General features: G+C 39.2%; 1 protein-coding gene and 1 non-coding gene across 6 annotated transcripts in view; both read right to left on the bottom strand.

Annotated features, from left to right (window-relative positions):
* Positions 1–24,544, bottom strand: part of SGMS1 (sphingomyelin synthase 1) — a 280,335-nt gene that overhangs the window by 98,241 nt on the left and 157,550 nt on the right. For all 5 annotated transcript variants that reach the window (XM_045569229.1, XM_045569232.1, XM_045569231.1 and 2 more), the window contains one exon: positions 12,436–12,516. The gene's annotated coding sequence lies outside the window, so the exon portion shown is untranslated. The remainder of the gene's footprint in view (positions 1–12,435; positions 12,517–24,544) is intronic.
* Positions 21,122–21,261, bottom strand: LOC123650534. The gene has a single exon (XR_006739394.1). It is a non-coding gene; the product is annotated as a U4 spliceosomal RNA (small nuclear RNA).

Below are 24,544 nucleotides of genomic sequence, written 5' to 3'. Positions count from 1 at the left end.
AGGTATGTATGTATAGGAAAAAACATAGTATACATAAAGGCTCAGTATGACCTGAAGTTTTGGGCATCCACTGGGGGTCTTGTAACATATTCCCAGAGGACGGGGTGGGGCTACTGTATATGTAATAATACATGCAAAGCATTTAGCAGCCTTTGACATGAGAGGAGGCACTCAAAAAATGCTAAGCCTTGTCCCTTTGAATCCTCAATCAGAATCTCCAAAACTGTAGAAAACCGGCCATAATTTTTAAAAATTCTTTTCTATGTTAAATATCCAAAGAATTTTAGGACTGAAATAGTTCTTTGATATTGTCTGGTGTAAATCCCTTAAAGTGGTGAGAAACTTAAGAAGCTTTTTGGCTTAAGATTCTTGAATTTCCTATTCTTATTAGACAATAGAAATTTTATTGGTGGTAAGAAAATAAGGCTTAAATTGGAATGATTTCATTTAGGCCATAATTAAACCAATTTTTTAAAAAGTAAGTGATTTTGGAAATATTCTATCTGGGTCACTGTGCCTTAAATATTATTTTGGAATAAAAATATTTAAAAGAAACTACTTAGGAATCGGAAAATTATAGGAGCCTATAGAAGTGCTGACTCCTGAGGACCCATTAAGAAATGAGTCGGTTATTAGTGCCAACACAGAGTTTCTAGAGGAAGAAAAAAAAAATTGACACAAATTAAACCTTCTTTGCTTTTGGAGAAGATCTCCAGAGTTTAACATCCTTATATTTGTTTAGTCATTCCATAGGCCAAGATTTCTTCAAAATACTCGTTAGCCAAACATCTAAAGTGAAATCAAAGGCCTTTCCTAAAATGGTATTCTTTTCTCCAAAACAGCATGGGAGAGTGGCAAGAGAGCCAGGAATTCCCTTCCTGGTCTCAGCTCTGCCACTAAGTGACCAGGTAAACTGCTTCATTCCCCTCTGAGGATCTCCAAGAGTGTTTCCAGTTGGGAGACTAAGCTGTGGTCAAAAAGGGTGGAAGTAAGATAGGCCTATAGCCTAAGTTTGTCCTTAGCAACAAGCACCCAACATGTGAAGCTGGGCTGTTTCCTAGATGATAAAGCTGATACATGTCTCTAGACTCTCATATTCCTCATAAAGGTAATCTTATTCTAGACACTTTTAAGTTAAATCATCCAGGTGCCCTCCTTCTCTCTTGACAATTCACGATCAATAGGTGTAATATGAAGGCATCTTTTACCTCTGGACTGTTTTTTCCATTTCTGGTTCAGGTATTCATCTTCTCATGCCTGGGTCACTGAGGTTGAGAGTCTCCTGAATGAGGTTCCAGCTGGCAGGCCCTTCCCTCTGTGCCTCCCAACACACCAGCACCGTCATGACAAATGTCAAAGTCTTGCATGCCATCAAATCCTAAACCTTTCCTCTCTCATCAATTAACTACAATTTTATAGTAGAGATCAAAAGGAACACAATTTGCTTTATGGGAAACTTTGCTCAAACATTCATGTAAATTTAATGTGTATTTTTAAAAGCACTGATGTTCTGTTTACAAAACTATTATTCGCTGGGCGTGGTGGCTCACGCCTATAATCCTAGCACTCTGGGAGGCCGAGGTGGGTGGATCACTTCGGGTGGATCATTTGATCTCAGGAGTTTGAGACCAGCCTGAACAAGAGTGAGACCCCAGTCTCTACTAAAAAAAATAGAAAGAAATTAGCTGGACAACTAAAATATATGAAGAAAAAAATTAGCTGGGCATGATGGCACATCCCTGTAGTCCCAGCTACTCGGCAGGCTGAGGCAGAAGGATTGCTTGAGCCCAGGAGTTTGAGGTTGCTGTGAGCTAGGCTGACGCCATGGCACTCTAGCCTGGGCAAGAGTGAGACTCTGTCTCCCAAAAAAAAAAAAAAAAAAAAAAACTATTATTATTACAATGAATTATACTGTGCCAACTGACAGTATGTTGGCTGTTACACCAAAGACAGCAGCTCTTTTATGTAAGACAACTACATAAAACCTATGCATAGATGAGCAATTCAATAAACTTAACACTGCAATCTGAAAAATACAATTGTGTTCATGTGTGTAGACATATATAGATACTTTGAGATAATGTGACGGAGGAAGGGAAAGGCAGCACATATAGGATAGAGGGATGATCTAGCTTATTCCTATTGTTTAGGATCTGGTCAAGCTTAAAATTCAGAGTAGATGCTCCATCCAAGGAGAACTTCATAAGTATGTTCAGCTACAATCATAAAGCACTCAAAAGATGTTTCTAAGAGACTTTATGCTTCAGAAACAACAAGGATATCATTAACAATGTGGTTAGAACATTCTCCCAAGAGAAAAAGGATAATTATTTAGGGAATAAACAATTTTGTTGCCTAAAATTAAAATGCAAAGTACAAGGACTCTTAATATATAGTTACACCCAAAAAGTGACAACCCCACAGGCCCAGTGTTCAGATTAAAGGTTGGCTTCCACCTCTCGAACCCCATCTTTAAAAAGCCTCTGCCAAATAACCCATGTTGTTCCCCTAAAACAGCAGCCCCCAACCTTTTTGGTACCAGGGACCAGTTTCTTGGAGGACAGTTTTTCCACGGACTGGGGTGGGCGGAGGGAGCTCTGTGGCCCAGTCCCTAACAGGCCACATATCGGCACTGGTCTGCAGCCCAGGGGTTGGGGACCGCAGCCCTAGAGCGGCAGGCACTTTACCATCTCTACACTAAGAGATAGTGAGTGCTTACAATTGTATGTTGTCTTGGCATCCATTTTTAAATATGTTAAACTTTCTCATACCAGAAGTAAGGCTTGGCTACCCTTGACACAGTTTCCAGTACTATACACCCCACCTGAATGGCTCCAGCTGGTGGCCAGAGTTAACATGTAGAGGCATCTCTCCCCCACCTGCCTAGCAGGCTTGGCTCTTCACTTTCCTACCACATCCTTTAAATAGACCCTTCAAACATTTGCCTGCAAATGTAAAGCGACTACCTCTAAGTCACAGTGTGACCTCCTGGAACTAGTATCTGCTTGCTTTAAACCCACCAATTAAAGTTCCCCCTGGGCAACCTGTTTGGATAACACTCTGGAGCCAATACAGGTGCTGGCCCATGGTTCCATTCTATCTCTCTACCTGTGCTCCCTAGCCTACGAAGGGGAGGGAGCACAGTGGGGCCTCAGGTGTGCTGTGTACCCTTCCAGGATCTGTAAGTACTAAAAATTCTTAAACTTTTACATTGTGCTTGTGTCACTGAAGTTGTGCCCACAATCCCAACCTTGATGGAGAGGCTGCCCCAAGGAACCCATGCAAGTGGATCCCCTTGAGTCCAGGCCTCTCAGCTGCTGGTAGTTATCAGCTAAGTTGAGAGAGTTTCATTCAAAGCACTAAGCCCATACCATGCCCTCTGTCTGACGACCTGCTCTCTCATTCTTTTTACTATTTATCCCATTTCACACCCACTCAAACCTTTCCTTCTCCTGGAACCCCACACACTGGCCAAAGCCCTGGGGATCTCTCCTCTCACCCAGATGCCTACAGACCTTATTCTTTACACCTCCATTTCAGTTTCTTTCATTTCATAGCATCCTAGCGTCTTCTTTCTTTTTGAGATCCCTGACCTTTCTCTCTTACCAGATAACAAAAGTCCATCTGAAGCAGGGATTGTGTTTCAGAGGCTTTGTGTTCCCTAGTGCTTAGCAGATTCTGAATAAATAACCATTGTTGTTGATATAATGATGCTTAAGTTATATAACAGCCACAAAGGAGAAAGGGAAACTTTCCCTTTGATTGCTGACACATCAAGAATAAACAAATACTATGGCTGTTCGAACCAGTTGGCAGGCAGAACCCAAGCAGCAGATGCGTTTCTTTGCTCCTTATGACATGTTCCAACAATGCAGAATGCTACTGAGACGGCAAATCTCATGTTTCCTAGAAGGAAGTGGAATTTACAAAACATGTCGTCACATAAAATCTCAGTTCTCTAGACACTAACCCACTGGAGGGAACGGAGGCAATAAGCCATTCTTCCCTTTCAAGTAAGGAGCACATACACACATATTTGATAATCTTACAAAAGTACCAATTCCTCCTTAAATATAAACACTTCTCTCAATGTATGTGTTATAGCCACAAACTATCTATTTACCTAAAAGTGCTCCTAACCATAAATATTTCTTCAAGGCAATTTATAACTCCTAGAACCATCATAGCTACACATTTGTTAATGACATTTTCATTATATGCCATCGCAGGTATATAAAAGTTATATGATGTTTGCATTAGAGCAAGCCTTTGTCAAAAGAGTCATTAACACACACACGCACAAGTAAACTTTGATAAATTTCTACATATTTCTGCTTTCATGACAGATGGGAATAAACACTACCACTGTTCTCAAAAAGCTATGTCATAAATCAGCTATCCTACTATGCAATTAAATACTTTACTATAATTGCCCATGGCAAAGGCATTCATTTGCTAAATAAATATTCCAAGTATAAACAACCAAATGAATTAGTCAGCATTGTTTAACTTGCAGGTAACAGAAAGGGCACTTGGAGCCGCAAAGGCAAATGCAAGGGGAGACACACTGACTCTAAGCCAGCAACAGAAAAGCCATAGAAGTAGCTGGGCTTTAGGAGCAACTCAAAATAAACTGCACCAAGATGACATCTTTGATTCTATAGGCTCAATTTGTCCTCCATTCCCGAAGCCTGCCTTTTTCCCCTTAACACCCAGATTTGCACTAAGAGGGACTATTTCTCTTTTCATAGAATTTTAAAAACTCTCGAGAAAGGCCCAGCTTAGGGCCGCCCATGCACCCACAACTGGCTGGTCTACACTAGGACCACCTAGTTGGATTGGTGGGAGGAGCCGTTAAATCCTCCAGATGAAGGTGGTTGAACTTCTCAGAAGTGGGAAGAAAGGCTCATATGTCTGCCCAAAAAACATTACTATCAAGGAATTCTATTTTATACCTAATGTGGAAGCTGATCCAAGCAGTCCTCACCCTGATAATAAATTATATTCTACAAGTTCACTTCTAGAGTCAAAAGTCAGTGAACTCCAATTTGACACCTGGAGTGGCATTTCACTTGAGACAACATGTCAGAGCCAGCTTCAAAGCCATGCCTGACCCCAAAGCTGGGACTATTGTGTCTGATACTCAGAGCAGCCATACAGGGGTAGGCTTACAGATGAGGAGACTGAATGTTTTAGACTCTGTGTAAATACCTAAAAAGAGAAGGGACTAGTGGGCAATCACAGTCACTAGCCAGACTCTTTAACTTTCTGTTTCTTAAAAGAAGGTACTTCTCTGTGGCTGAAGAAAAGAAAACATTTCTCTAGGTAGGCTTTAAACTACCTTACACTTGTACTTACATGAAGATCATCTGAATATCAAGAATTTATAAATAGTATCTTCATAAAAAATTTATTTTATCCTGTTAAAAAAGAAATTACTACCTATATTAAAATACCTGTCTAAAGTGTTTTAAGAGAAAATTACAATTAAAAAAAAAAAACTGACACTAATGTGACTCAGATCTGCCAGTATAAACAATGGACACATTTACCAGCGTTAACTGTCTCATAGCTTTAAAAAAATTTGGTTATGTAGTATTTAATATTTACAAGTGAATACACTTAACATATTTGTTATGAAGCATAATGTTACAATCAACACACATGAACCTACCACCTACCCTAAGAGGCAGACCACATCCATAAAACACGGCAGCTGTCTGGGGGCTGCTTCCCCCGGCTGCCTGACGCTGACGACCACTTCTTTCTGTGCACGTTGAAAATGTTTGAAAGCCCCTGGTCCAAGATAAGGCTTTAATAATAAATTACCCCTGTGCCTTTTGACATTAAAGTAGACTAATGGCCAAAAGTAAATCAGATAGAAAATAGCAGAATTCAGCCATGAAGGAAAAGGAACAGCTAAATCAATTATACACTGGCTTAACACAGAAACTACCAGTCAGATGGACCTCTGTGAACTCTTGGTTTCACTTCACAGCCCAAAGCCAGGACTAGTCACTGGGAACCTGAAACTAAGTTGGATCTTCTTGACATAGGTCAGGTCATTAGACACAGGGCCTGAAATTATGAGAGGTCAACTCCAAATTATTCCAAATTGCGGTAAGGTATTACTAAGCCTTAGGAAAACTGGTTTTCCTAGGACAGAGACTTAAACACATTAGACACCATAAAAAGCAAAAGGAAAGACGCGTCTCAATGAACAACACTGAAGTGCATTTCACACATTGTGGAGAAGAAAACCAATAACTTGAGGGGGAAAAGTAATCAAATCAAACAATCAATAATTTACTTAACTTTGTTGTAACAGTGTGTTAAACAATTTATATGACAGAAGAAAAATTAATACATCATCTTTGAATTTAAAGAACTTACAATATATGTCAAAGAAAGGACATACACCCTAAACTGGTGAATGAGGCAGTATAAACTGACTAAAAACTACAAGTTGAGAACACAGCAGCCTAGCATGTAGCATAAATTAAATGGCATGGTAAATACATGCTATGGAAGAGGGGGAAAGGGAAGGTAAGCTGAAAAGGAAGCAATGGCACTAAAAGAGCATCTTATGTTGACGTACGACATAGTGGGGACACACATGAACACAGTTTGTCGCTCATCAAAGCGGAGCTCTTCTCTAGCACCCAGCACTGTCTGCCCTGTTTGACAGCTATTGGATACACAGCCTCTGCGCCACACTCAGATTCCTGAAGGCTGGGTCCTGGGCTTGGGTTACTTTAAACCTCTAGAAGTCCAACTTTTGTTCTACAAACAGTAAAGGGTCATCTTGGTCAACCCTAAATACCTATTTATTATAAACGCCTCATTTGAATTGGTAAACTCTGATGAAGGCTGACCTCTTTAATGCAGGAGGAGGACTGAGGTGCAGCAATTGATAGGGAGTACCACCTCTCAAGATAAAAAGGAAGCTCAGCTCTGTGTGTGTGCGTACATATGTGCCTGTGTACATGGCAGGTCTGAAAGAGAGAGAGGGTGGTACCTAAGGGGAGAAAAGGGGGTAAGTCAGTTTAGGTTAAATTATGCTGCAGGAACAAATCACCCCAAAATTTAGGGTCAGCAATGGAGAGAGGCTTATTTCCAGGTTCCTGTTTGGCTCCTTGCAGGCAAGCTGTGGCTAGGCTCCGTGTCCTCTTTACCCAGGGACCAAGACAGAAGGAGCACCCTGCTGGGACACGCTAGTCTTATGGCAAAAAGAAGAGAGAGATGACAGAACCAGGCCATGCCTATTAAAGTTTCTGCTCAGAAATGGCACATTATTGTTACATTTCACTGGCCAAAGAAAGTCCTATGGTCAAGCCAGCCAGCCATATGGGACCAGCATTCAGTAGGGTGGGAAAGTATAATCCTCTCACAGGGAGGGAGTTACTTGGATACATAGCATACGCACCACACTCTTACAGGGAGCAGCAAATGTTTTGACAATTAATACAAACTACCACAAAGGGAATGGAAAATGGCGAAAGCAGAGCTTTCTTCTCTCCTGTAATGACAAAAGAAGGTGTCATGTTATACAAAGCAGTCCCTCCATTTCTACAATACTTTATGCTGTTCTCAAAATCTTTCAGATACTACCTCATTGTATCCTCACAACCATCCTAGTGAAATTCCTGGGCTTGCCAAGGCCTCAGCAGTGCCTGCACTAAAACACCAAATCTGGTGCTCTCTCACCTACCTCAGGCAAGTCAACCATTGAGGACCTGACTTTGCCTGCAAAATGCAGATAATCCTAGACTCTTCCTAAGAAGGCTGTTGAGAGATTAAGTAAAACTATGTACAGACACTCCTCAACTTTGGATGAGGTTGCATCTTGATAAACCCGTCATAAATTGAAAATATCCTTAAGTTGAAAATGCATTTAATACACCTAACATACCAAACATCATAGCTTAGCCTAGCCTACCTTAAACATACTGAGAACACTTACATTAGCCTACAGTTGGGTAAATCATCTAACACAAACACTATTTTTTACTAAAGTGTTGAATATCTCATGTAATTTATTGACTATCGTACTGAAAGTGAAAAACAATGGTTGTATGGGTACTCGAAGGACAGTTTCTACTGAATACATTAGACAGGACATTAGGACAGTTTCTACTGAATCATCTGCACCATTGTAAAGTTGAAAAATCTTAAGTTGCACCATAAGTCAGGGACCATCTGCATTTAAAACACATAAACACTTAAGTTGCACCATAAGTCAGGGACCATCTGCGTTTAAAACACAAACACACAAACAAGTATAGCTGTGTGCTACGTAACAATGTGTCGGTCAACAATCTGCTGCATATATGACAGCAGTCCCATTAAGATTATAATACTGTATTTTTACTGTACCTTTTCTGTATGTAGATATGTTTCGATATACAAATACTTACCATTATATTACAATTACCTACAGTGTTCATTACATTAACGTGCTGTACAGATTTGCAGCCCAGGAGCAACAGGCTATACCATATAGTTGCTAGGTCTAAGTATACTCTATGATGTGTGCACAATGATGACATGGCCTAACAATGCATTTCTCAGAACGTATCTTCATTGTTAAACAATGCATGACTGTACCCAGTAAATAAAAGGTAGTATTATTATTAAATTATGACATGTTTCCCCTAATTTACATCTTTCCCAAATTATCTTTAAATTTTAATTATAATTTTTTAAAATTCCTTAATTGTAGAAAATAGAATTATTAGTGATCTTTCCTTCACTTTTCAAAACCTCTAGTCTTATAATTTTTCTACACACACACACACACACACACACTCTTTTCCCAGGACTTTTATTACTTTTTCATGCTCTGGTTAGTTTCTTAAACTTCTCAAAAGTTTAAAAAGATTGTTCTTGAGCATTTGGAAAGCAGAATTATTAATTTTTATTTCTTCCCAGAAAAAGAAAATTAAGGACAACTGAAGATATTCAGAGTCATTCATTTAAGGTATAATATATCTATATCCAAAATGGCTCCCATGTGAAAATGAATAAAAGACTTAGCATCAAAGACCCTCTATCTTCTTTTTCCAGCCTATTCAGCACCCCTTCCCTTCGCTCTTTGCATTCTACTAAACTACAATTCTAGCCTTTTCCCACAATGCAATCTTTCCTTACCACTTTGCCTTTCTGCTCAAACTGTTTCTTCTACCTAGAGTGTTCACTTAGCACTGCCCCTAACTCTGTTCAAAGATCCTGTCCAGATAATTAAGTGCGCCACGACAGATGCAGAAAGATGTGCATCATAGTGTTCTTTACAAGAAGGAAAACAGGAAAATGACCAAAATGTCCAGTTACAGGAAACATTATAGACCACATACACATGAATGCTACATGGCAACAACAACAAAAATGATGTAGATGTATATTTATTGATGTGGTATTATCTCAATATATTGTCAACTGAAGCAGATTTTAAGACAACTGTTATAACTTGACCCATTTTGGAGAGAAAAAAGCATGTATCTAATCTAGGCATAGAAAGAGTATGGCAGAATACTCTTTCTGACATATTATTATGGCAGAAACTCAATAATGGTATCTCTGGATAGTGATAATATTGATGAGTTTTTAAATAATTTTCACATTTTAAAGTTCTTTCCAATTAGCAATGTTAACTTTTATAATTTGATAAAAGGTATTTTCATAAAAAGGCATTAATCATTAAATACCTAATTCAAACGTCATCTGTTCCTAAAACCTTCCCTGATCTAGCCTCTTGCTACTCAGGTAATTTCTCTCTTCTGTTTCCTAAGTATTTTATATATCTTTTATAACATCTACCACATCCCGTTTGAAATTGCAGTTTTCTATATTCAGACATGATTCTCAACTCCTAAAGTCAACTCTAAAAGTGGAATAAGCCTGTCTTATTTGTACTGGAATCCACCCTCAAAACCCATGACTCCCTAGTATCTAGCAAACTACCGAGTTTCTTAATGTGAACATAATGCAAGACTGTAAAATTTACACATCTGAAGACTACACACCCAGCAGCTCTCTCATAAAAAATTCATCTATACTGGGGATGTTCAGAAACAACATAAGCCCCACTCTGGGGGGAGAGATGATATTAATAATATAAATCAGAACATTTTATCTGCAGTAAAATTTCTCTATTAATTATTATTCCAACGTTTGCTTTCAAAGTTACCACAGATACCGTTACTTAACTTGATTAAGCCACAGGTCAACATTTCATAATCCAAAGGCAAATCCCTCAGATTTTAATCACAAGGTTCCTCTTGAAATGGACAACAATTACTTTTGCAATAATCCAAGTCTATCCCTGACTCAGTGGGTACTATAAACACCCTTTGTGTTAAGAGGAAATAGGGGAAATGAGTGTTTTAAGATTATGTAAGTCTGGTTCAAAGAACTGACACAAACGAATGTTTTGAAATATCCAAGGCATTTTTTAAGGTTCAATAAAGAATGTGTTTTGAGAACTAGGTGGGTGAGATTTAAAATAAAAACAACCACCACAATCTTAGCTGTTACTTAGCAATTTCAGGCTTCAATTGTTCCCTTCTAAAGGGCAAGTTACAAAACTGAAGAAGAAACTGCTTCTAGAAGAAACATTGAGATATCTGATCCAGTTTCCTTGCTTTCCTCCATTTTACTTCCTAAAAATTTAATCAAGCCAAGATGAACTTTAAACTGCCCAGGTTTTGTTTTGTTTCTCTCTGGAGACAATTCACTTTTCATTAAAACTCAATTTTTGAATCAAAAGCAAAGCTGCGTGAGGGTTTAGCCCGGGAGGAACCCCGGCTGCTTGTCCCCCACAGTGCCACTACCTACAGGAATTCAGACTTGAGGGAGCATGGGAAGGCAGAGAAGAGGTTCAGAAGGTAGTCAGCAAACTGACCTGTCTCCACTGCCAGAATAGGCAAAGGATGCCAGGGGTCAGTTACGAAGCTTAGTCAACAACTCAAGAACTCCAGTCACACTCTTAAGCAAGTAGGTTTAAAGTCTAAATTGGTCTTGGTATTTATTTTCAATTCCAGAAGCTATGAGAGCATGACAACTTGGGTTACACCAAGCACTGATTCAAAAATCAACCCTGCTTTTATCAACCAAACTAAATTCTTCCCACCAGGGCTGAGACAGATAATTGAAGAATTGTGGCTTAGAAATGTCTTTATAACAGGAAACCTACAATTAGTGAGTGGTGTGTTGAAGCCAGCTTATACCAGTCCATTAGAGCCAATTGTTATATTCTCAGGATTTCTGGCAAGCTGATTGTTAAACACTGCCATCGTTAAAAGTCAAATTATATAAACTTAAAATTAAAATAAATTATACTAAAAAAAGGCAATAAATACTCAAAACTCATCACTTTGTAATTACTTTACTATTTATTTTTACTGCATCTGGTTGGTAGAAAACTATGTAATGGTGTGCTACTGCACATCACTTCCCATCCCTGGTTTCGGTGACTTTTGTTGGTAGCCCTGGTAGGAGTATTTACACCAGGGAAACCTGCAAACACTACAACCCCTCCTTCCACTTCAGCAACTTGTTAGCATTTAGCATACGCTACCTACAATGTTAACCACCACTGGACAGCAGCTGAGGAACTGGCCAATCTTTTGGGTCAGAATAAAGTCCTGTAAATTGCAAATCATGATACAAATATAAGGAAAAAGAGTACATTTATTGTGACCCTATAATGTACCAGTCATAGCACAAAGTACTTTCCACAGTCTTTCATTGCATGAGAGGTATTACCAAATCTAATATACAGATGAGTCAACAGAGGTTTTGAGAGGTTGAGTAACTACTAAAAAGCACGAGAGCAAGTCAGGCGTAGGGATGTCTGACTCAAAAATATATGATCTTTCCACGAAGCTACCCCATGTATTGACATTATCACTATCATAATGAAACCAAAGTCAACCACATGTAACTGTCAGATAATTAACAAACATCAGTGGCCTCCAGTGTATAAAAAATGACATCTACAAAGAGGGATATGGAGAAGGTGTAGACAAAGAACTCAATTTTATTCATATTTACCAAATTTCTTCATATTTACTTCAAAAATATACCCACAAAAGGTACTTAAGTAAGAAATGCAACCCAAGGAACAACTGGGACACCACATATCTGCATGTCAGACAGGCCATTCCAAGTTTAATTTAAATGCAGACCTTATGCAAGGAATCTTCTTTGAATTCTTCAAACACTTATGCTCTATCCACCAAACTGATGCACCCAACTTAAAATGACACACCCTACCAAGAAAGAATTACGCGAAAGTAATATTGCTCAAATGTTAGCATCAATTGTCTGAAGCGTTTGGATATTTACTTTATAAAACATTTTCTCTTTTACATTGTTAAGCTGTCTGTGCTATCCTTTTAGCATGGTTTCTTAAAGAAATAACAAAAATTTACTTACGGATTATTTAAAAACGTTCTTGTCATCTTGGCTTCCTATAAGCTACCAGCTTCTCCCATTGTTCCAGCACATTTCCATCACCTGATATAAAAAGAAAGAATCTGATTAGTTACATGTCTCATAAAGGCCATTACCTGGTTTCTACCATTAGTCTTCTTTTCTTTACACCCAAAACATAGAGAAAGGTACAGTCAAAGTCATTTCTTCTCTTTTTTTCTGAAAACAAAAAGGAAAGAGAAAATAATAACATAGAAAAATCACCCCAAGGGGAAAAAAATTAAAGAGCAGTATATTTCCACTGTTGAAGAACCCTTAAAATAGTCTCCATTATGTTTTCAGGAAGAGACTTTTAGCATGTTACCTAGGAGGGAACAGTATTAGAGTAACCTACTTCCTCTCTCCATCTCTCCTCCCCAACCCCCTTCTTACTTTTCCTCAAAAGTGAGGGATGAATCTGCCTGGGAGGACCGGAAGAGCCACTGCTCTGAGCCAGGCACCAAGGGCCTCCTTCCAGTTCCCTGCAGCACCTACAGCCTGCTGATTTCCACTTGGGAAGCAAGTCAGTGGCCCCTGCTCCTCGAGGGCCGGCCAGCTCCCTCTGTCCCAGCTTCTCTCTAGCTGTCACTGGAGGACTCAGCCAGGGTTGCTAGGGTCAAATCCATGTTTTAGTTGCAAAGAAGGTAACTGACGCTTCTCAGTTCTCTAATCCTGATTTTAACAGTAATTAAGCTACTAGATATGCTGATTCCCATTTGAATCCTTGCTCTATTTCTCAAATTGTTCAAAACTTACAGGAAAGTTGAGTAATTAAGCAACCGAAACCACCACCATCTACCAAAGGACACCACACATAGATAAAAAACAAAACAAACAAACAAAAAGCCTTGGTCCAAAATCCTACCACTTACTAGCCATGTGACCTTGGGAAAACCCATTCATCTTTCGCCAGCCTCAATTCCTTCAACTGTAAAAGAGGATCAAATGTCCCCTACAATACTATGTGGCAGTGAGAAATAAGTAAGATGAATGTCAAAGTCAAGTGTGTTTTGATCCAACAAAGGTATTATGCCACCACCAGGGACATCCAGTGCTTAATGATCAGAATTGCTACATTGTCCATATGTCTAATTCACCAAATATTGAAGATTCATATAATTCATGGAATAATGGGATATGCCCAGCAAAGTGCCTTCCTTTTTCTAAGAGAAAGTCATTCAGCACAATACGTTACTTTTTGGTTTTCATTTCTTAACATTTTAGGGTAAATAACCTAGAAATAGGACTTTCCCTTCTTTCCTTTCACAGAAGGGCCCCAAAATAAAAACACCCTACTTCTACCAGGTAGAATGCAACTATTGTTCATTTTATGTGAAGAACATGTGACTCCAAGTAGACAACACTGATCAAACAGAAGCCTAAGTTAGCTTTCATTGCCTGAAGTCTCAATGTTAATTCAGAGAGATGACATTAATAAAAATTGTGACATGGCTCCACTCATACACTGAGGTACCAAGAGAGAGAGCATCACCTCAGTTACTTGAAGAATAAACAGAAACTTCAAGTTATGCAAACCTTAAGCGGAGAAGAGCAGGCTAAGAAAGGACGGAATGGAACAAATACCATATAAATCTCCATATAAATCTAGAGAGCTTCCCTAGTAATAAAGAAAGAACTTGCCAACATCAATAAAAATAGCAGGGAAGAACTGAAGATTATACCCCACACTGAGAGGAACATGCTCACTGACTAGCTATGGATTTATGTGCCTGGCCACTTAGCATAAAAACCTTTTAAAAGCATGAGAAATGCAGTCAGGTTTGACATAGGTTTAAAATAAATAGGTTTGAACCTCACCTGTACTATTTAAAAGCAGTGTAATCTGTGCCAAGTAATTTACTCCTCCTAAGGCTCAGTTTCCAAGTCTTTAAAATAGGGACAATCATACATACCTTGCAGAGTAGCTATGATACACATAATGTATGCACAGAGTCCACCTGAAAATATTATTGCAATTATTGTGCTTACTAAAGCAATTATGGTAGAGAGTCTAATAAATTCACAGATTCTTTCCCCATGTGATCATTTTGGATATAGGTTCAAATCATACTTTTGACGGCAATATAAGACTCTTCTAGGCTGGGCACAGTGGCTCATGCCTGTAATCCCAGCACTTTGGGAGGCCAAGGTGGGAGGATCACTTGAGGCCCAGAGTTCAAGACTAGCCTGAGCAAGAGTGAGACCCCATCTCTACAAACAAAAAACAAAACAAAAAAAACCTCTTCTAAATTGGTCTGAATGGAGTGCTAAACAAGAAATCCCCACCTTAGTTAACAGTCTCTACTAACACATTCAAACAGAAAGCTGTAGCTATACATTTGCTAGCATTCTTCATAACAGTACTGAGTTTCTTTTTTTGATGACAAATTCTTGAAAGGAAGGAATGAATCATTTCCATCAGTGCTAATTCAGCTGGTACACGCTGTAGTGCTGGGCACTCAGTGGGCATCTGTGGGAGATAAAGGCCTTGCTGAAAACAGCAGGCAGCCTATCGCCCAGGCTGTCCTCAGCACCACATTGCATACAGCCTCATGGATGGCAGTATGCACTTCCCAGCGAGGGAGGGAGGGAGGGAGAGAGGGGAAAGGAAAAGGGAAATAGGAAAAAGAAAAAAGGAAAGACCCACCAGGTGAGGCCATACCAATTTTGAAATAGAAGAGCCAGAACTTTATGTTTGAGAAAAGCACTCCTTGACTCCTTCCCGGTCATCCTCTTTGGGCCTCACTCCAATGATACCTAATTCCTCAGAATAAGTTGAGTACTCTTCTTTTACCTTTAGACTCTGTGTACATGGTCACAAGAAACATTACAGTTTAGTTACCCTTTTTTCCTAACAAAAACTACTTTATTTGCTATAATGGAAAAATATTTTAATGGATTAGTTCAAAGACTCAAATTCAGCCTTGAAGATGGTAATTTACCACCACTGTGGGTATTCAAAAGCATTATAAGCAACTTCAACAACTGACTTTATTGAACTTCCCATTTGGCAGAAGACACTGTGCTAAGCACAGCGGGTGAGGAAGGCGTTATAAGGTGACAGAGATGAAGTTCATTTAAAAGAATGCATAATAATGGCAGTATGGCCAGAATATAAGCAATTAACTTGGCTGATGCAGTTAAAGAGAACAATCTGGATGCATGAATCCTGGTTGTGATTTTTAAAAGCCCAGTATTTCCTAATCATGCGTCATATACAATGTTAAGATTCCACAACAGTCACATAAAGACCTGGCTAAAAAGAATACACTGCTTTTTGAATGCATGCTTTACTCTCTAGGGTGCGGCCAAGCGTGCTGCCCCCAGGCTGGTTTCAAAAGCAACAGAGTTCAAAAGCTAACAAGACACTAAGGCTGCAGAAGAGAAGGAAAAAGATCTTGTGTCCATGAGACATGATTGTTTTGGATTCTTAGCTTCTTTCTCCCAAGGAACTAGTGCACTATGACGGGTCTGAGCTTCCTCTATGGGAGACAGTGTCCTGTGGTCATTACAAGGACGTGCTTTGCAGAAACACAGAGCTGAGTTCCTCAATCAGCCCTGAAGACCCTGAGCATGTTAATTTCTGTAAGCCTTAGTTTCTTCATCTCTGGTATGGGAATGATATCAGTACAACAACTAGATGTTGACTTATGGGTTAAAAGACATAATACCTACAAACGGTTTAATAAAGCTCATGGCTAGCAGTAAGTGCTCATTAAATATGCCATTGGAAAAAGGATATAATCCTCATCCTTAGGAAGCAAGGCAAGTACTTGGGTGAAGTTAACAACAATAAAAAAGAAGTATCCTCATAAGCTCAAATATGTTCCAGCCCAATTTGCCAGGAGACCAGAAAAGGGCTTGGGGTGAAGTTTCCTGAAGTAATAAAGGGCAAATAGTCAGCTCCTGTATCTGTGCATGTATCTCGGGAGCAAAGTGAGAGTGGCAGCAATTGGAGGCTTGAAGACCAGTGGGAAATTCAGACATGTTAACGTCAGCCACACAGAAACAAAACTGAATAACTTGTTCAAGATTACTTAGCTAATAAATAGCAGAAACTGGGTTCAAGACCAGGCAGTGTAGCTTCAGTCCTTGTTCTTAACCGCCGTACTACACGGTCTCCTCAGCAAGGAGGAAGAGCAATAATTGAAGACTAATAGATGCCAAAGAAAAGCAAGAAACAACATCCTACAGATAACTGGGGAGAAAAGGAAAATAAAACAAAAGAGCAGTTAATGGGGCCAAAGAGTAAAAGGACCCAAAGTGAAAATATTCTAAACAAAAATCCCTCAAGATAGCCATAGCAAGAGATGTCAAAAGGAAGACATTGTGAAAGTGAACAAGGTTTGGAATTCAGTGCTTGCATAAAAAGAACAGTGATCAGAAGACACAAGAGCTGAGAAGACCTCAATTAGGTCCTTTGCCACACTGGGACTTAGAGACACCTGCTTGGAGAACGCATCACACACTCAAAACACCAGTTGTCATGGGAGAGCTCCAACAGCATGAGTTGCTTAGGAAGGCAGAGTCTCCTGCTACCTTTTCCTTTGCATTTGTACAGCAGAAAAGACGAGGAAGAGTGACCCAGGGTTGTTGAATTCTTTGTAGGTCAGAAGGAAGGAAAAAAACAGAAAAGCCAAGAAACATCCTCCTAGTTAAGGAGGAGAATGCACAGAGAGGCAAGAATGAAGAGAAGCCATATTCCTGGCCACTTCAGGTGCAGCAGTCTCCAAAGAGACATGTCTCTTCTTACCCTGCCTTGGGGAATCCCCTGCCCTTGTGTGGGCAGGTCCTGTGACCTGATTGTAACCAACAGAGTGAGGCAAAAATGACAGGATGTATGTGATTGTAACATCCATTCTGCTACAAGTTTCTTTCCCTCGCAGCCTTTGAGAAAGTGAGCTGTCCTGTTGTGAGCTGCCTATGGAGACAGCCGCGTGAGGGGAACCTCCGGCTGACAGCAAGAAACTGAGGCCCGCAGCCCAAGAGCCCACAAGCAACTGAATTCTGCCAACCACAGGAGTTTAGAAGCAAATCCTTTCCCAGTTGAGCCTCAGATAAGACAGCAGCCCTGGCTGACACCTCAACTGCAGCCTTGTCATTCCCAGACTCCTGACCCATAGAACCTGCATATTATCTAAGCTGCTACGTTTGTGCTATACTGTTATATAGCTATAGATAACTAATACAGAAGGAAAGAAAGGTACTCATGCCACCACATGTCCCTCTGCAAGAAGAGGGGTCAGGGCCTGGGAGAGGGATTCTGTCTTTCCATTAGCACATACCCTCCTGTTCAACCATCTCTGGCTCGAACCCTCAGCTTCTTCCCTTACTACACAGGTCCTCTCATCGTATTCTTGATGTTTGGAGGATACAATGAAACGTACTTACCAAGGAAATAACAATCTTAGAAACAGTCACTGGGTTCCCTGGCCGGCCTTCAAAGGCTATTCAACACGCCAAACACTGACACATTCAGAAGAGCAAGGGAATTTTGGCCATTACATGAGCTGTATATGATGACCCTACTCATCATAAAATAATTTTAACAATAGTATTTTTAGTGTGACATATTGGACATAAACACTGTTTAAAACACGTTTGGAGAGACAAGTTGGAGACTTTTTGTACTAGTGGTTTTGAGAACTGAATAAAAATTAGAACCAACAAAGTTTCATCTAAATTTTCCTAATATGAGCTCTTTAAAAATCAAACATATATATTCTTAAATCTTCTGAGCAAATACCTGTAGCTTCTACAAATCAAGTAACAATAATTCTGAACCAGAGAATATACAGCTAAAACTAACTCAGCAAACCAGAGACCTCTCACCTCAATGGGCCAGCCTGCCACGAGCATAAACTGGTGAAGAAATCCTATAGTCACGTCATTAGGAAGCTGATAACCCTTCATTAATCTTCCAGTCCCTGTCACTCAGTGGACACATGATGACACACAGACCTAAAGACTAAGTGATTTGTTCAGGGTCACTCAGTGAGCAGCATAATTTAGGCCTCCTGTTTCCCAGGCTTCTTCATGCTCAGGTTACTGAACTTGAGCTTCAAAATGTGAAATAATGAAATCAATGGTACCAAATATTCTGTCAGGAGAAAAAAGATAGGAACTAACTTTTCTTGACACTATAAAGTTCCCACAGTACATCTAAAAACTAAGCTCTGTGGCAAGAGGGAAAAATACTAAATGTTCAACCCATTTTCAAAGGCAATGCACAATATTTGCTAAGTAAACTGAGATGCCCCTAGAATAGGCTGCCTTTTCTCATGAATGATTGTTGAGCATTAGGGTGGAGACATGAGAACCCCAGGAGCGGGACAGGACTTTGTCAAAGAGCAACCTGTGGACATGTCAGTTCATTGAGCAAAAGCTGCTCGGCCTTGAGGGCGACATTCCATAGATCAGGGAGGTCTACAAATGGACCCACCTTGAAGCCTGAGGACCACAGCCTGGAGGTCTGCAAATGGACCCCGCCTTGTAATCCAAAGGCAGAGAGAATGATCCAGGGATGTCAGCCCAGCAGGTAAGAGCAGTTTGCTATTTTAAGCCTGAGGCAACGTTCCTCTCTCTCTCCTGAGTTCATTTCTCAGTAAATGAGGAACTAGGTAAAGTAGAAGGAAGTGTGTGGTCTCTTTGTTCCCGTTTAGATTATACACTTTACTGCTAACCCACGACCTATAACATGAAAGAGAGAATAGAAAGGGGTGCTAGACTTCAATCAGCACCCCCTGGCTCACAGGAATGCTGGTGGTCCCCTGACTTCCCCACAACCTTTTACCTTAGTTTTTGTGTCCGTGCCTTTGTCTCTCCCATCTCTTGCAATGCACACTGCCCGGGGACCTGGTTATATCGGGGGTGTTGTGAACCCCCAATAAATGATCAGCTTTTTTAATGAATCTTAAGTAGGCAAGAAAATCAAAAAGGGCTGGCCCTAAAACTTGTGCAAGTATGTCTACTCCATTGCTTCATCTCTCTCCATTCCTAAATTCATCAGTTCATTCAACAGATATTTTGGGAACATCTGAGATCCCAAAGCACAGTAATATGTGCTGTAGAAGCAAATGATGCTTACTAATATTTTCAGCACAAGTAACCACATCTAAATAAGCAACCAAGGCAGAGAAATTTCCAGTATGTATTTTGGTAGGCTATTAGGAATGCAGACCATAGCTCTTTTTTCTCCTGGAAACTTCCATATTTAAAATAAATAGCAACTGTTTTTTCTGTGTAATGATATTGCCTTTAAGACAGCAGTGAGAGGTATCAAAACAAAGGGGTTCAAACACCCCCAGGTCACACTTCTCTAGAACTCCTGTTATGGAACTCTCCCAGCAGCCCACAACAAAAACAATTTTTTTTTTTTTTTTAAGGAAAGTGGCCTCTCACTCAACATTCTCCTTCCTAATCCCTTCCCCAGTACCAAGAATAAATATATGCTTAAAAGAAACCAAAAGTAAATAAAGACTTATTTTCTCCCATGTAGCTAGCAGTTTTCTCTCCTCAACATGAACTGAAACCTCTACAGTTATTACCAACACTGGACATTATTTAACTCTTCCGTGTTTTAAATGCATCTGAATGCTTTGACTAATAATTATTAGTAATAAGTAATACTAACATCACTAAAGGTAAAAATAGCACAAACTGTTTACCACGTGCCAGGCTCATCTCTGAATGTTTCAAGCATACTTAATTCATGTAATCTTAGCAATAGCACTGTGGGCATGTGACTACTATCCTCCTCTTACAGATGAGGAAGCCGAGATAGAGTTACTGAGAAAACAGACGTAGTCAGTCACCCAATAACCACTGCATGAAATGCACATAAGCTATCCATTTAACAGAGATTTATGGGAACCTTCACTCCCCCAGCTTCATGTTTTCCTCTGGAGAACTTTCCACTAGCCTAAGAATCCAGTCTCTCCCCCATCTTCTCCCTGGTGGAGGAGGAGGAAATTATGAGAACGGTGAGTTTAGGAGAAGGCCGAGCCTGCCCACAGGTAAGTGCCTTCCATCTGCTCTCTCCCATACCGTGAGGGGAAAGTCTGTCTCACTCAAGCACGAAGTACCGGAAAACTCCCTTGGCCACAGTCCTCCAACCAGCTTTATTTCTAAATCTCTGTATGTCTAAATCCTGTTGGTCTATCCATTGGTCCCAAAATTGGGTGAGAAAGAAGGATGTTATTCAACTGTCCACCCTCCCAAATTCTAACACAAATAACTTTTAATGCCCACTAGGTGGCAAGATCTTTGTGAAAAGGCAAATATTTCTTTGTTTGTTTTGTTTTGCCCGACCCTGTTTAGCTTCTAAGAGAGTAAAAACAAATACACAAACAAAAAAAAGGTAAATATTTCTTTCACAGAAAAGGAAACAAGGAATTAAGTTCTAATGTTTTATAGCACTGGAGGATGACTATAGTTAACCATAACATACCGTACAGTTTCAAATAGCTAAGAGGAGGATATTGAATGTTTCCAATACAAACAAGTGATAAATGTTTAACATGATGGATATGCTAATCCCCGATCTGATTTTTATACATTATGTGTATCACATCACTATGTACCCCACAAATATGTACAATTATGTGTTAATTTAAAAGATTTTTCTGTATTTATTATTTTTTTAATTCCGTCTCCGTAGAGACTGTCAAAAATTGCCAATGCCGACTATATTTCAAGTCGTCATGGCAGGGTATTGGGAAAAGTTTTCAATTAGCAATAATTGCACCTTGGATAAACCTCATTGGTTACGATACTGCCACATGCAAAGCTGATTTAAAAAATTTTTTAAAATACCGGAATCCAGTCACTCCTGACTACTTCCACCTCTTACAAAAAAAAAAAAAGAAACCAAAACTCATAGGTAAGTAAAAATATAACCAACTCAGTGCAACAAGGTGTCTGCAGAGGGGATCATGAATGAACCTGATCCTTTAACTCACTGTCAAGTGGCACCTAAATGACAAGATTATTCCTCTACTTTCTGCACCATGTTTGACCTGAAAACATTGTCTCCTTTCCAAACAAATAAAATGTACACAGGCAACCTTTTCTATCATAGTACTCTAATTTAAAGTAGTAGATAATTTCTTAGCAGTAGTCTCATTATCGTAACAAAACATGCAAATTATTATTCCAATAATGCACTTTATCTTCAGCCTGGAAAAGTCTTTATTTTTATCCACTGCCTAGATACTTCTACCATAGAGAAAGTATAGTGACAAAAATATTACCCACAACTCTGCCATCTAGGAATAAAAATTTCTGTAATTTCTAAATTTATCATTTGATCTTTCGTATCACCTTCAAGCCTCAAAATGCAGTGCTTCTGGTTTAAAAAATATATTTAAAAAGGCATTCATTCAATAATACTGATTTTTTTTGCTGTAGAGATATTTTAATGCTGACAATTTGAGCTTCAAGCTTTCCTACTCAAATCATATTTAATAAGAATGATTTCCTTACTGTTATCTGAGCAAAAATTTCAAAATAATAAAAGCCACATTTCTTCCACAATAAATTTAGAAGTAAAATTTACATTTTCACAAATGTACATAAGTGAAGGAAGTCAACCAGCACTCTGAGCTGTATGGAAAAGAACAAATGATAGATACACTAGCACTTACTTAGATGCTTTGATACTGTAAGGCATCCCTATATTCAGAAGAACCTGAGGCTCAGAGAAGTACAATGACATGCCTGAGTTAACCTACTTCCTAAGTGGCAGGGCTCAACTTTAAACACAGTTCTTGTACTGGAGCCAATCAATGTTTATGCTTTTTCTCCACCAGGCCACTATGAATGAAGAAATAATGGAAAAAGCTTCCGAGAATGAGCAGTGATCAAAATTTAAGTGGAAAAGATCCAAAAACAAACACTGAGAGTGATGCAATGTGATATGATGTAACGTGGTATGTCAGCCCCGTTTACTTACTAGCACAGATTGGGTTAACAAGTAGGAAAAGAAAGAAGAAATTGGACAGCAAAGATGACGAACAGTAGAATGGCTGTGGAGAATAAGAGAAGCAGCAATGAAAGAAAGAAAGAAGAAACTCCAAGTAGAACAGAGAAATTAATGTGAGGGCATTTGGTTATGGATTGTACCTAGACCAGAAGTCAGAAATGTTTTCTGTAAAGGACTGGATATTTTAGGCTTTTCAGAGCATGTAGTATCTTTTTACAATTACTCAACTCTGCTGCTATTATATTGAGAAAGTAGCCAGCAATAATACTTAAATGAATGAGTATGGCTGAGTTGCAATAAAACAGTATTTATGAAAACAGGTCTCTGGCCAGATTTGGCCTGCAGGCTGTAGTTTGCTAACCCCAGGCCTAGACAGCTACTTGGCCTCCACAGGAAGCCTGTGATATACTGAAGAGGCACAGAGGAAGATGCTACAGCCTACGTAAAAAATCTGGGGACATGCAGCCATTCAGCTGGCAACAAGTACCCTGAGGGATGCTATTCCCACAAGTGCCTAGTCTGTGGGGGGGCTCAGCACAGTCTTGTGATTAGGAGAGGGAAATGATGTATTTGTTCAGTATTCGTTTATACAAAGCAATTAGCAACATTCAAAGACCCATTCTACAAAATATTTTGACAACTGACTCACCGAACTGTTAAACTCTGTTATCACATATTTTACGTGGACAATTATAAGAAAAATCACCCCAATGTTCCAAAAGTAACTGACAAAAGAAAACTGTCAAAAACAAATGACAACTAAATGAATCCCGGTTTCTGTCCCTGACAGTTCTGCCTGGAAGACTCACCTTCACCTTTCCCATCCCATTTTTCCACCTAACTAACTCTTATTCCACATTGAGGTGCCAATTTAGTCACCTTTTCCTCCCAAACACTTAAACATCCCAAGTAAGGTCAAGACACCTGCATACATTTCTGTGACACCAAAGTTCTTCATTACTCTCAGTATCCGTATGATTCCTTGTTCACCGTCTGCTTCCCTGCTAGGTGATAAACTTCCGTAACACTACCCTGTTCAACTCCCAGGTACAAGGCTGGCAAGGAGAGACTGATTGAATAGAAGGCTTTGGCATTTCCAAATGACACGCTGTGCTCAGTGACTAAATATACAGGTGGTGGAGGTCAGCAAAGTATGACCCTGCAGAGCAGTTTTGGAGCTTTTCCAGCCTACACCATGGACAAGATGATAAAGGCAATGAAAGAGGCTCTGTTCAGTTGCTGGTAAGCAAACTGCCTTTAGATTTAAACAGAATAAAAGCAGGATACCCATTCTTAGGTGTGTTAAAGTAGAAGCCACAAAGGCGTTTCTCCAATGCTCTGTCACTTGAGAAAAGCAAATGTGGTTTTAATTAGTGATCAAATATTCATTATTGTAGGCCCTAGCATATTCAAAAGTATTTGGCTGGATAGATTTAAAACAAGTATCTGCACAATTTCTTTCCACACAATTTCTTTTTGTGTGAGATATATTTTTTCTAACTTTAATCAAAGTACATTACAAAATAATACAATGTTTAAATAAATATGCACAGCATATATAAATGCACACACACACACACATATAGAACTGTTTGAACTAATGGGGGAAAAAAGTAGTTTATAAAATACAAATACTATGACCTACTTTTCTAAATTAAAACAGAAAACTGACTAAAAGGATATATGTTCTCCAAAGTGGTTATACCTAGTAGAAGAATTAGGGTTAATTTTATTTTCTTCATTTTTACTTATCAATATTTTCTTCATTTTATATCGTAAACACATTTTCGTAAAGAGGTTTTTTTTAAGTTATTTCAAATAAAAAAATCTGCTGATTAGACAATACCTCAAAGCTGTTTCAAAGATACATTTTATATAAGGAAAATATGAAACAGGGAAATGTTATTATTTAACATAGCTTTGCTGACAGAGTAGAAATAAAGTGTTTCTGACCTCCTTAAACGTTGGTCCATGGCAACCAATATCATAATGATGACACATCCTACCACGGTGAGCATCAGCAGACAAAAGCAAAATAGTACCAATGCTGAGGGTGTGAATTTCAGTTTCTAACTGCACTCTTACCTTTCC

This window comes from Lemur catta, chromosome 14 (genome assembly GCF_020740605.2).
Source record: "Lemur catta isolate mLemCat1 chromosome 14, mLemCat1.pri, whole genome shotgun sequence".
In the NCBI taxonomy this organism is placed as follows: Eukaryota; Metazoa; Chordata; class Mammalia; order Primates; family Lemuridae; genus Lemur; species Lemur catta.
The sequence above is the reverse complement of the archived record's forward strand: the minus strand, read 5'-3'. Positions and strand labels throughout refer to the sequence as shown.